General features: G+C 36.3%; 1 protein-coding gene and 1 non-coding gene across 2 annotated transcripts in view; one reads left to right on the plus strand and one right to left on the minus strand.

Annotated features, from left to right (window-relative positions):
- The first annotated feature begins 2165 nt into the window (after positions 1 to 2165).
- LOC150094169 (uncharacterized) overlaps positions 2166 to 12841 on the plus strand; it is a 70629-nt gene continuing 59953 nt past the window's right edge. Inside the window, exon 1 of the mRNA XM_090412283.1 lies at positions 2166 to 2278. The gene's annotated coding sequence lies outside the window, so the exon portion shown is untranslated. The remainder of the gene's footprint in view (positions 2279 to 12841) is intronic.
- On the minus strand, positions 6826 to 6898 carry TRNAT-CGU (transfer RNA threonine (anticodon CGU)). The gene has a single exon. It is a non-coding gene; the product is annotated as a tRNA-Thr (tRNA).

Raw genomic sequence — 12841 nt, forward strand, 5'->3', positions numbered from 1 at the left:
GCTTACATTATGCGATAGCCATTGCCATCGAGAAGCAATAGTTCTTGTGGAATGAACAATTGTGGCACCAACACTTGGCTACTGCATATTGCTATACATGCACATACAGTTCTTTTCCCTATTTCTGTGCATGTTTAGCAATTTGCTTAACATGCATAAAAAGTGTGTTGTTATAGTTCTATATTCGAATTTCCTTTAAGATGTATTACTTCTTTGTATGGTATTGACTAGATTAGCTTCTATGCTAGCGTTCAGTATACACATCTGCTGATGAAACAACTTCTCGAGCATAGGATTTCAAAAATAAAAATAAATAAATGAAAACATCAGCAAAATCTACTGAAATGATTTTTAACGAATCTCACAAGGTGCTTGCTGTTATCCTTTTTGCACTTGGCATCATCTTGAACTTTATGTGCTAATAAGGGGACTAAAATGCTTGGCAGATTTTGACATACATAAGGATGTTATGGATCATTTAGAAATTGTCCACATTACTACAGTTTTCTGACACGTTCTGACCGGAATATAATCTGTGAAAACCCAGAGAATTTGTAAAAGATTTCCCAGCTATCTTTCACCAATTACCTACTTGTCCACTAGATTGCCTGATGATCATTTCATTCTACCAACACCCTTGATCTCTTCTTATCTCTTTTTCCAGATAAACATACTGTGGATAGGAGCTCCCTTCTTGGTAATTCATACCCACATTATTTCAGACAATAATATATCTGAAATAATGTGGTATCGTTGTCCCTATCGCCTTAGTGATAGGGACAACGATATGGCGGCAGTTGTCTGGCATACTCTTTTAACCAGATTCCATTTAAAATCATTGATAGAATGAGCTAGATATCTTTGAGTGAGTAAGAAGTAACCATAAAGGAAATAGATTATGGTAATGGTTATCAGTAGCGCACTCAGTATTTAATCTTGGGGGGGGGGAGAGTTGAGTAGACGATTTGAGAATACACACTACGCATCGCATACAAACTATGACTGAGTATCTGCAATGATCTCTAATTTATAAGTAGTATAGAAATAGAAGACATGACACAACATGAATAAAAAAATGAATTTTAATTAGGAAAAGATTTTTGGAAAATTTTCTGGTGTTTTTTTTTCCTTTTTATTAGAGCCCCTGGCTCTAATAATGCAATTTATTTAAAATTCAGCAAAACAAAACCTGTTACAGTGTTCATAAGGTGAATGAGGAAATGATTGATAGGTATACAATAAGGAGTAATATTTTGAAGGTTGGCCTTCTGGGAATGAAGTTTTTACTGCAGAATATTCCATGGTTTGCTTTCAGGACTCTCGGTAGTTAATATATTCATTAATGCTTCAGGATCAAATATTATGGATAATATCTCTCCTTGGTGATTATGTGACTGGAACAGTGCCTGCCTGGTTGACTAGTGAACAGTGTACTCACTCTACAACTAACTGGTTGTGAGTTTGAATTCCACAGTGTGTACCGATGTTTGTGAACTTGTTTAGGTGGTAGATGATTTTCGGTGCCATATGTGAGACCACCAGCCTCTTATTGGAGGCATTAAGTGGCTTAAAAAATTCAATGTTTGGTCTCTTGAGCAAGAATTTCCTGATTAACTAAATCCTTATCTCATGTACAATACTAAAAATTACTGTAGGTTTATTTAACACCTTTCTTTGGTAGAATTTACGTTAAAAAAATTCTGTATTAGTAAAAGGGTTTTAGAAAGAGGATGAAAATAAGGATTTGGATATTTTGGATTACAACAGTTCGCCTACTCCCTATTTGGGGATAAAAAGGCATTAGCTGATTTTTTTTTTTTTTGACAGTTTTAAATTCTGGAATCACTTTGGAAAAAGAAGTAGTCAACTTCAGAAGATTATGGTTTAATTGAAGGCAGCGTTATTCTATTGTAGAAAGAAATAAGGAAATTATGATGCACTTACAGAAGTCCCCGATCACAGCTTAAGAAATTAACAGCTGTCACGCCATCGAAACTCTGATCTTTCTCTATCGCCATTTATTTTGAATTCTACTTTTGTATTATATTATATTAAAAATTTTCAACTTGAAAAGTAAATAATTTAGACAATTGATGTATCTTACATCCTGTTTCAATGCGATTCTCAGTAAAATAATTACATAAATGTTTTTTGTTTTGTAGAGGCGCTGATGTAAAATTGAAGTCATATGCTTATGCAGCTTGGTTAAGTGTTTTTATTCTTCGAGGTCCTGCATATGCGATTATAATAATTTCTAATCAGGTTAAGAAAAACGACTGTAAGTTGTATATACATAACAATGGTTTTTTTAGGGAGTTTTAAAAGCGCTATTACAACGAATATTTCACAGTGAAATTAGGAGGTAGCAGTATTCTGATAATCGTGCGATGAAATTAAAGAATCTGCACAAATGCAAATTGCATCATCCTGATAAGGCGAAAATGTTTTCTGTAATAAATAGATTATAATAAAATTTTCACTTTACTTTTCCGAATTTTATATTTATGAACTGTAACACTCCAAAAGCGTCAATTACTAAGACTAACCAGCGTGAATTAATTGCAACTTACTGCCCCCAGTTCGCATACTGTTAGCATGCTATAAGCTAAAATGGTATAACAAGGCATAGAGCTTAAAGGGCTTTAATTTGGCTGAAGATTACGAATGATTAATATCTCAAATATGTCAAATTGAAGTTTTATGACTATGCACTTACCAAGAGTCGCTTATGATGAATTTAATTTTGACTTAGGATTGCAGTGGCAAGATATTGAACAGAGAGTTTTTGCCTTTTTAAAGTTTCTGATGAAAACTCAATAGTCAGAAACAACTGCCTGTCCAGTGAAACCTAATCTAAACTAATAAAAGGCAAAATGTTCGGCTCCTGGACAGGTCTGTCTGTGTAGTGCCAGCTAAGGAAACTCCAGTGCTGAAAGTTATATTCTCATAAGCTCGCCAATAAATTTCGAAACTTTAAGTTTCATTTGTATTTTGGCAGTAAAATATTGATTCATTTATAATATTCTCAATATTTATAGATAAGTTGCCACAGATTATATAGTAATAATGTACATTGTCTATTATATATTCTGTGTATCTTACTGGTTATTAATTGTAAATATTATGTATTAGTTATTACTTTTGTAATGTAGGTTTATTAAACTGATGGCATGGTTCTTAGTAGGAGGAGGACAATTTTTTGTACTTTTAAATATAAAATGATACATTTGCACACTAAGGAATATGTATTAACTTTCCACCAATTTTTTTTTTTTCCCCTTGTTCATTCAATGTTATTCTATGAATATTTTTATAGTATTCTTACACACACACACACACACACACAAAAAGGAGGGGTGGTTGAAAATCATATCATAGATCATAGTGTTAGATGTGGACAAGAGGCCAAGAAAAAATTAGAAACCATTTAATGATTTATTGAAAAGCTAGAGAGTTTAATACTTAGTGCGACTATGAGAAAGATAACTTGGAAATTTATCACATAATTTTTTTAAGTGTCAGAGTGCTGTTTTGCACAATAGTGATTAGTGGGATTGGTTTTAGTTGCTATTTGATATCTGAATTGTACAAATATAGTTACTTTAAGACAAAGTTGTCAGTAATATGAATATAGTTAAAGATAAGTTCCAACTCTCACAAATAAAGCAAAATCAGATTATGAGAAGAATTTAGCTGAGTAGGCCAAAGGAAATCCCAAAGAGTTTTTTTGTTATGTGGCAAGTAAGAGGAAGAATAACTATGGAAGATTAACCTTAATGAGTGATGGTCACGAGGAGACAGAAGCAGATAAAATAGTTGATTTACTGAGTGACCACTTTGCAAGTATATATATCTTCCTAGTGAGGTTACTGCTTTAACCTATGAGACAGATACTAATGTGGGTACACAGATGGATGAATTGGAGGTCTTGACGATATTGCAGAATCTCAATGTAAATACAGCTGTGGGATATCAGCTAGGGTTTTGCAAGATTGTGCAAGAAAAACTGGCAATGCCCTTGACTAAGTTGTTTAAATTAAATCTCAGCTCTGGGAGAGTTCCAAAGGAGTGGAAGGAGGACAAAATCATTTCTTTGCATAAGGGAGGTTCTAAGACTAAGGCAGCAAATTATAGACCAATCAGTATCTCAGGTGTGGTGGCAAAAGTACTAGAAAAATTGGTAAAAAAGAGAATTCAAGAATTTGGGTAGATAAAAATATGATACTGTATGAGGGTCAACATGGTTTGTGAAGGATCGGCCATGTCTTAGTAATTTACTAACTTTTTATAATAGAGTAACAGCTGAGTTGGATAAAGGAAATGGCAACATGATGATTTTCTTGTATTTTGCAAAGGCATTTGACAGAATACCACACGAAATACTGTTATGCAAATTAGAACAAATGGGAATGGATATGACACTGGTTAGGTGGATAAGAGGATGGCTGCTGGACAGATATCAAAAAGTGGTATATGGAGTAGCAGAATTGATGCAAAAACAGGTGACTAGTGTGCCACAAGGTTAGTGCTGGGATCATTGCTGTTTAATTTGTACATAAATGATATAGGAAATAACCTGCAAGGAAATATTCAGTTGTTTGCTGGTGATGCAAAATTAGGTAGGGTAATAGTTAATCAAGGTGATGTGGAGAACTTGCAGGAAGATTTAAATAGGCTGTCAGTATGGCAAAAGTTAATGGGTACCATTTTAAATGTCGAGAAATGTAAATTTATGTATTTTGGGATAAATAGATTACAAGCTGTGTATCACATTGATGACACTGTACTCCAGGAAATAGATGAAGCTAGAGATTTAGTGGTGGTGCTAGACAGAGAGTTAGTTTAGAGGATATGTTGCTAAGGTTGCTAAATTAACCCATAAGATTACTTGGCTAGTGAAGAACACATTAACAAGGAGAAACAAGGAAGTTGTGATTCCTCTTTATAAAGCCTTGATACCCACATCTGGATCACTGTGCTCAAGGCTGGTCTCCTTGGTTTCTTGGGGATGAGGAAGTGGTGGAGAGGATTTAAAGGCAAGTAACCAAGATGGTGAGTGGGCTGTGGAATGTGCTCTATGAGGATAGATTGAAGGTGTGTGGATTGCAGAAGTTGGTTGATTGATAGGAGAAAAAAGTGAGGATATGATAGAAACATTTAAGTTGCTTAAAGGATTTTATAGGATAGATGTAGGGGAAAATGTTTCAGTCCTTGGCTAGAGGAACCAGAAGAACAAGGGATCATCCCTGGAAGTTGAATAAAGGTGTGGTCAGTAGGGGCATGAAGACTAGAATTTTTGCTTGGAGAGCAGTGAATGAATGGAATGGGTTGCCAGAGTCAGTTGTGTGTGTGCTTTTTCTGTTAATGGGTTCAAGAGAGGTATGATAGATTGGGTTTCTCGTGATGAATCTTCAGACTCCATGGAAGTGCCTGTATAATAATAATGATATTTTAGATTACTCAACCAACTTTTCGTGTGTGGGATCAACATAAAATACAAAAACCATTGCATAGGATAGCTGCAGTTTATCCACAGCTATTCTATGATTATCCTCATCTACACGATGTGCTCATGTAGATGTGGATAATATGTATATTGAGAGAATAAATGAAAAGGTTTGATATCTTAATGGATTGTAATGTTTTTATGTTGTCGTCTTGGAATTACAGCTGAAACAGCTAAGGCTGTGAGACCAGTGTATATGTATAAATTGTGTGTTGTTCTTGTCACTTTGGTTGGAAAAAGCCATGCCAACTCCATATGAGACTCACCTTCACATGAAAAGCTTAGTAAAGTTCTTTCCATTGTAGACAGTATTGGAACTTGGATTTTTCTGACCAAAAGGTGTTATGAGAGTAACAAATGAGGAGTTAATGTTGACAGAAGGTGAAAGTGAGTGGAGTATAGCCGATTTTAATCGTTAATGAGCAGAGTGGTGAATGTATGGGAGTATCTGGGATACTAGTATTGGCATTTGGATCCAAGATGAGGTATTGGTAAGAAGTTTCTACTTCCTAGCTGGGGGCCATTGCAGGCTACCATCATTCCCTGAAGTGTTCAATGTCTGTAAATCTGTGTATGTTCACGGGACCAATTTGCTTGTTTTGCGGGATGAAAAATCCAAGTTTCCAGGAAGGGAAAACCCTCCACCTCCATGTGAGACTGGCTAACTCACCTTTATTTTTATGCCACTAAGGGTTGGGTGGGTGGCAGGCTAAGAATTTTTTCCCTATTATTTTATTAATTATATATATATATATATATATATATATATATATAGTTTTTTTTTGTATTTGATTTATTTTACATTCTCTGGAAACCTTGCTCTAGAGACCAAACATGGAACGTTTTTTTAGGCCTCTAGTAATCAGGAAAGTCATCTCCCACCTGAAGACAGTCACAAACGTCATTGCCTATATCAGGATTTGAACATGCAACCTGCTGATTAAAGTGTGGTTATGATAACCATTTGGCCAACTAGGCCAGCAATGTTTTTATTTTAGGAAATAATCAAAGTATCAAAGTGTGATAAAGTCCAAATGTAGTGAAGATATTATTATTATGTGACACCTCCAAGGAGTCTTAAAACTCATCGACGGAGGCACCTACTCTACAGCTCTCCATCTCCACTGCTTAATCCACCAACTACAGTGAACTGCGTTATCTTCACAAACGCCATCTACTGCCCACCACCACCACTATTATTTTTCACAGACATTCACAAACATCCATGCCCACAGTAGGATTCAAACTTGCAGCCTTTTGGCTGGAGAGCAGATATGCCAACCAGGCTGGGAAAAATCCGCTTTTTTTGCTGACAACCTAGCCACCAGTGAGGTTCAAACTCACGATCCCTGGTTTACGAGACCAGTGCTCTAATCACTGAGTTATGGTGGCTGGTTTCATGTATGTATTTCATGTCTTCAAATTCTTTCAATAGCCATTGAAGTGAACAGAGTTGTTGAATATTTTTCCCAACAGGTCAAAGTAGAGGTGAAAAGATGGTCTACTACCTGAAACCTGAAGAGATTTACTATGATGATTTTAGAAAATTTATTATGCAGTGGTGAATATACGAGGGACATCCAGAAAGTAAGTTCCGTTTGCATTGCAGCGCTGCTATTGCAATGGTGCACATGAATGCTGAGTTTGTTGATTCCTTAGCAAGGCATTGGTGCCATTTTCAAACATTCTCGCAGTGCGTACACTTCTTGGTGTGTATTTATAATGTCTAAGAAAATTGAATCGCCTGCCGCATGTAAAATCGAATCATCCGCCGTTACTTTGGTGTTGTACACAACCCCTGAATCAGACAACAGTCCATGGAGTGGAGGCACACCATATCGCCAGTCAAGATGAAATTGAAGACAACGGTTTCCACTCGAAAAATCATGTGCACTGTGTTTTGGGACAGACAAAGAATTTTGCTGGTAGACTTCTTGGGTCAAGACTCCACAATCAACATATGTACGTACTGCCAAACCCTTAAGAAACTGCGTTGTGTGATCCAGAATACGTGTTAGATCTGAAATGGGCAACCTCATTTACAATGAAGTCACCCATTCAGATTCTAACAGAATATGCCCCACTAAGAGAGCATACTTGTCGTTTCAGCAATTAAGTTCATGTCATAAAAGAATTAATATCATTAGATATATGAAGAACTATACTTTATATAGTTTCTACTATATTTGGCACGAAACTCTTTGAGTTTCTTATTCGGCTAAGAAACGATATGGGATGTAATTATCCCTTAACTTTAACAAATTAATATCATGATCAATAAGGTGAACGAAATATTTAGTATGTGTTTTGACAGATCTAAATTAGAATTGTAGATGTAAGATAATCAAAGAGTATATGTAAAGATAATTACTAGCAATTTATAACTACACATGCAAGAGTGTCAGTACACTGCCTAAGAAAGGGCGAAGGTCGCTCAAATACCACCGTAATATTGTAAGCTCCTGTGGTTGCTAGTTTGTGGAAAATATCTAGAGGCACGCGTTCCCAAAAATGGAAAGCCCCGTATGGCGGTGCGATGAGGTCACCCAGTCGGGGACGAATCGAAGGCAGAATATGCAAAATCTAACTTGAAAAGAGGGTGCTGGAAAGGGAGAATATATGCAGCAACACAGGTCTGGATCCCCCCCCCCATTTGTTTTTTCCGGTTTTCTCTCTGTGTGCTCCTCAGTGGTCAACGATGTCTAACTCCTACGTTCCCGGAGTTGACTACCATAGGTCCCGGCAAGGCATCGCAGCAGACTACGGCAGATAAAATTGCGGGCCATCAGCAAGGAAAGTGCACCAATGTAATTCTTGAAGAAGCGAGCACCAGACTCGAAGAATACATGTGATTCCCACGTGGCAGCAAACCTTGAACAACAAAGTTTTCCACTACGAAGGAAGGATGGAAGGAACCCCGAAAACCTGTGCAATGTAGATAAGTGCTTTACATATTCTTTGTCCCTTAAACATTAGGATGACTGTGAACGGAAGAAATTTTGTGTTTCAGAATGAAAATTGAACTTTGAAGATTAAGCAGATTATAGAACAATTTAAATCTCATTTGACTGACTGTCTGAGAAACGTGAATTTGTTAAGAACCAATGTTTTAACCCATACGAAAAGGAAACAAGATGTGTTTGTACCTAACGAGCACCTGATCAACTGTATATAGTATTTTAACTATTTGAAGGAAACATTCTATGTAATGAGAAATTGTATATTTAAGGTATAAGAGAGTGAGTGAAACCTAGATGATTTTAACTTAGTATTGCTTACATAATGTCTGTGTCTTGTATTACTTATGAGTTCGTTAAATGTGTTTCATTGTTTCATGTGTGTGTGATCTGACCATGCAGACTGACTCTTACCACTCATAAAAATTACGAACTTGTTAATCTGTATATGCACGTAGGGATACCCAAAGTAAGTTAAGAAGGAAGGGCTACGACTGCAAGATTAGAACACCCATGGCCTCTGATTTAGTTGTAACCACATTAGTGACATCTAATTTCTGTGAACTTCCCTAGGTTGAGATATACTCTGTACCTAAGCTCAGGCTGGTGCAGTATATAAATTTGTCTGAGAAAAAAGGGGATGCCTCACACAAGTTAGAGAGTAGGTAATCTAAGGGCCCTACATAGTATTTGATAGACAAAGTTTAGAAAAAAAATTTAGGAAAAGAATTAGAGCGAAGTGCCATGAACAACAACACGTAGCATTAAGAACAAAAATAACAAAGGAGAACACAAAAGAAGGAAATATAATTCATGACATTGCATGCTTACCAGGGGCGTTGTTTTGATTCATGATAATGCATGGCCAGTATAACACATCAACTTCTCGCCATCTTTGGCTGGGAATAACTCCATCCCCCATATAGTCCTGACCTCGCACCAAGCAACTTTCACTTGTTCAAACATCTGAAATCTTTCCTTGATAGCTGGCAGTTTCAAGACGATGATGAGGTCAAAGAAGCAGTCAATATATGGTTTGCGTCACAGGCGGCAACCTTCTAGAAGGTTGAAAAGTAGTGAAAGATGTCTACTCTAATTTCCAATAAAGTTTTTTTTGTAAGTATATTTTTTTTTCTCTAACAGTCCATCAGAACTTACTTTCTGGATGTCTCTCGTATATTGGGACTGAGAGAAATTATATTAAGAAGTAGCACATGAAAGATAAAGTAGACTTCAGACTGTCTTTTTTATTATTTATTTATTTTTTATTTTTTATTTTTTCACTGACATCTTTTTCAGGTGGGAAGCTATCACAATAAAGGCATTACTTTCAGAATGGTCTTCATAGACAACCATTAACACAACTGTCTGTACAGCATTTGCTGACTTAGTTATAGAGCCAAGCAGATAGTGTGTCTGCTCTCAGGATTCGGACTTGAATCCTACTGTGGGTATATATACTTGTGAATGTCTTTAGGTGGTAGATGAATTTCATTGCCTTGTGTAAGACCACCATCCTGCTTATTGGAAATCTGAAGTGCCTTGAAAATGTACTGTTTAATCTCTACATCGGGTTTTTGGGTTATCTAATTCTCAGCCCACCAGTAAAATAGTAATCTGCTATTTACAACTTTTCCTTGGTGGCACATATTAAAAAAAAAAAAGTCATCTAATTGACTGCCAGTGGAGTCTCTGGCCTGCCATTCACTTCTGGACAAATGCTGTGAAAAAAATAAAAAAAATTTGAGGAACTGTTTAGCTACTCTTGAGGTTTGAATAGGTTTTGCATAGAAGTATTTTAAGTAAGCTCTCATGCTATATGATGGCAGATAAATTCTTAACTTTGCAATTAATACAGGTAGATGAAACTTTAGGTTTATATTATCAATAAGGTGGTGCCACAGGTTATGTCGACATACTTTTTTTTGTTGTCGCTGATCTTCAGCTGGAATATATGTGCCATTACAATTTTGCAGATGGCAATACATTGCAGGTTTATTTGCACTACACCGTTGTATACTTTGCACTACACCGTTGTATACTTTGCACTACACTGATGAGCAATTTCTGGAATAACTACTTGTACATAGATAAATACTGACTTCCAGACTTCTTTTAAAGATATGTGGTTCATGTTGTGCAAATAAACCTACAATGTATTGCCATCTGCAAAATTGTAATGGCACATATATTCCAGCTGAAGATCAGCGACAACAAAAAAAAGTATGTCGACATACTTTTTTTTGTGTACTTGTTTTCCTAAGATGGGAGGGAAGGGGGAGGGAATGTGCCACCTCCTTACGAGACCAGCTGACTCACTTTTAGTTGGGAGAAACTCATTTGAATTGAAATCTTTTCCAACTAAACTATGTTCTGTTGTCCTTCCACCTGTGCTATATGAAACAGTTAATAGTTCAAACTGAACTTTGATCCACTCATGAGTTTGCACTGTTGCATTAATAATGTAGGTTGCATTGTACAGCAAATATTACATAGGAAATCTGTGTAATTTATTGTTCTTTATATTAATTTTGAATTTCAACTGTGTGGAATGGTATTACCGAAATGCATATTATCAAAAGCAGCTGATATCCTCCTCTCCTATGTTGCCATTAATGTATTTATCTGAAGATAAATGAGGTCAATATTTTTATGCCAAAATATATTTTCTTAAATTATTTTTTAGTATGTTTTACATATTAAAAGACTACTGATATCAAAACCAGTTAAAGAAATCATATATCAAGCTAAGAAATAACATTTCATATTAAAGGACTAAAATTAATTATATTTAATTAACCTATTTTTGTATAGATTCATGTAAAATGTCTTTGGTGACTGACTACAGAGCTACATTTGCAGTTTAAAATGGTAGCATTATAGGACTATTTGCATTAAAGTAATATATTTCACTGAACTTTACCGAAAGATACATAAGTGCTGGTTTTCTTTAAAAACAAGCACTGCTGGTCTAGTTGGCTGAGTGGTTAGTGTATCTGCTCTCCATCCAATAGGCTGTGAATTCAAATCCCACTGTGAGCATGGATGTTTGTGATTGTCTTTAGAACTAGTCTGAAGAAACCCTAAGTCTAGAGCAGAGTTTCTGGATTATATAAAAATCAATAAAAATACAAAATAATTATAAATAAATTAATTAAAACAGAAAAATCCTTGGTATACTGATAGTATTAGTATACCTAGTCTTGCCATAAATACTGTTACAACTTCTGCACACCCTAGCAGTGCCCATAGAATTACGTGAGCCTGGTTGTGTTGATGGTGCTGTGCGCAGCTTGTGTTTATCAGTAGAAACTGTTGTCTAGCTGTATGGGTTAAGATGCAGTGGGAGATCGTGAACCGTGTAGCTGTAATAGCACTTCACAAGGTTGGAATGCAGCCACCTGTTATTTTCAACATGCTAAAAACACTTTGGATCAGTAGGATGTTTGTATATCAGACTATTAACTGTTACAACAACACAGAAGATGTATTTGATGCCAAAAGATGTATTAGAAGATGCCAAAGAACAGGTCAACCATGCTGCATTAGGATGCAATAGCTTGTGAGGACTGTGAAGTCATGCCTCCACTGTAATCCTGTGAGAACACAGTGATATGAGTTGACAAATATTTCACAGAAAACGATGTTACATGTACTAACTGATGACCTGGGGGTTAAAGCCTATTGTCGTTCTACTGGACACTTCCTAACACCACAACTTATGCAGCAGAGAGTGATAAAATCAAAGGCACATCTATTCTCTGCCAGTATGCAAACAACAGACACGGAGATATTTTCTTCACCCAGATGAAATGATTTTCGCCATTTAACAATTGTTTAACCACCAAAATGATTGGATATATGCTCTTGATGGGCACACAGCACATGCAATAACACCCAGGATTCAGAGAGGTCACCACCACATCAGTAATGGTTTGGTGGGGAGGTGACATATCAGAGGATATCTAAGTTGCATTTCTGCAAGAAAAGGATCAAAACCTCCACCAAAGTGTATCAAGACACCATGCTAGAACTTTTGGTATCTACCCTGAACAGTGCCTTGTTTCAAAGTAGGTAGTGGACTTTCTAACGGGAAGCAGTCCCTGCACACAAGACGAGTGCCACACAACAGTGGCTGGAGGCAAATGCATCTGATCATATATCACCATCTGGAAGTCTTGATCTGAATCTGTTGAACTTCAAATTGTGGGTGGAGCTTGAGAGAGTAGCTTGCAAGAAAATACACCCCAGTATTGCCAGTCTGAAAGTGTATTTAGAGCAAATGGTGGCAGTTTTTCCCATTGGATGTTGTGTGTACTGCCATCAGTATGCGGCCTCACATACTTTGGGCATGTGTGAAAGTGAAAGAAGGATATCT

Source organism: Typopeltis vanoorti, chromosome 22 (genome assembly GCF_054136105.1).
Source record: "Typopeltis vanoorti isolate ZY-2024b chromosome 22, IOZ_Tvanoo_1.0, whole genome shotgun sequence".
NCBI lineage: Eukaryota > Metazoa > Arthropoda > Arachnida > Uropygi > Thelyphonidae > Typopeltis > Typopeltis vanoorti.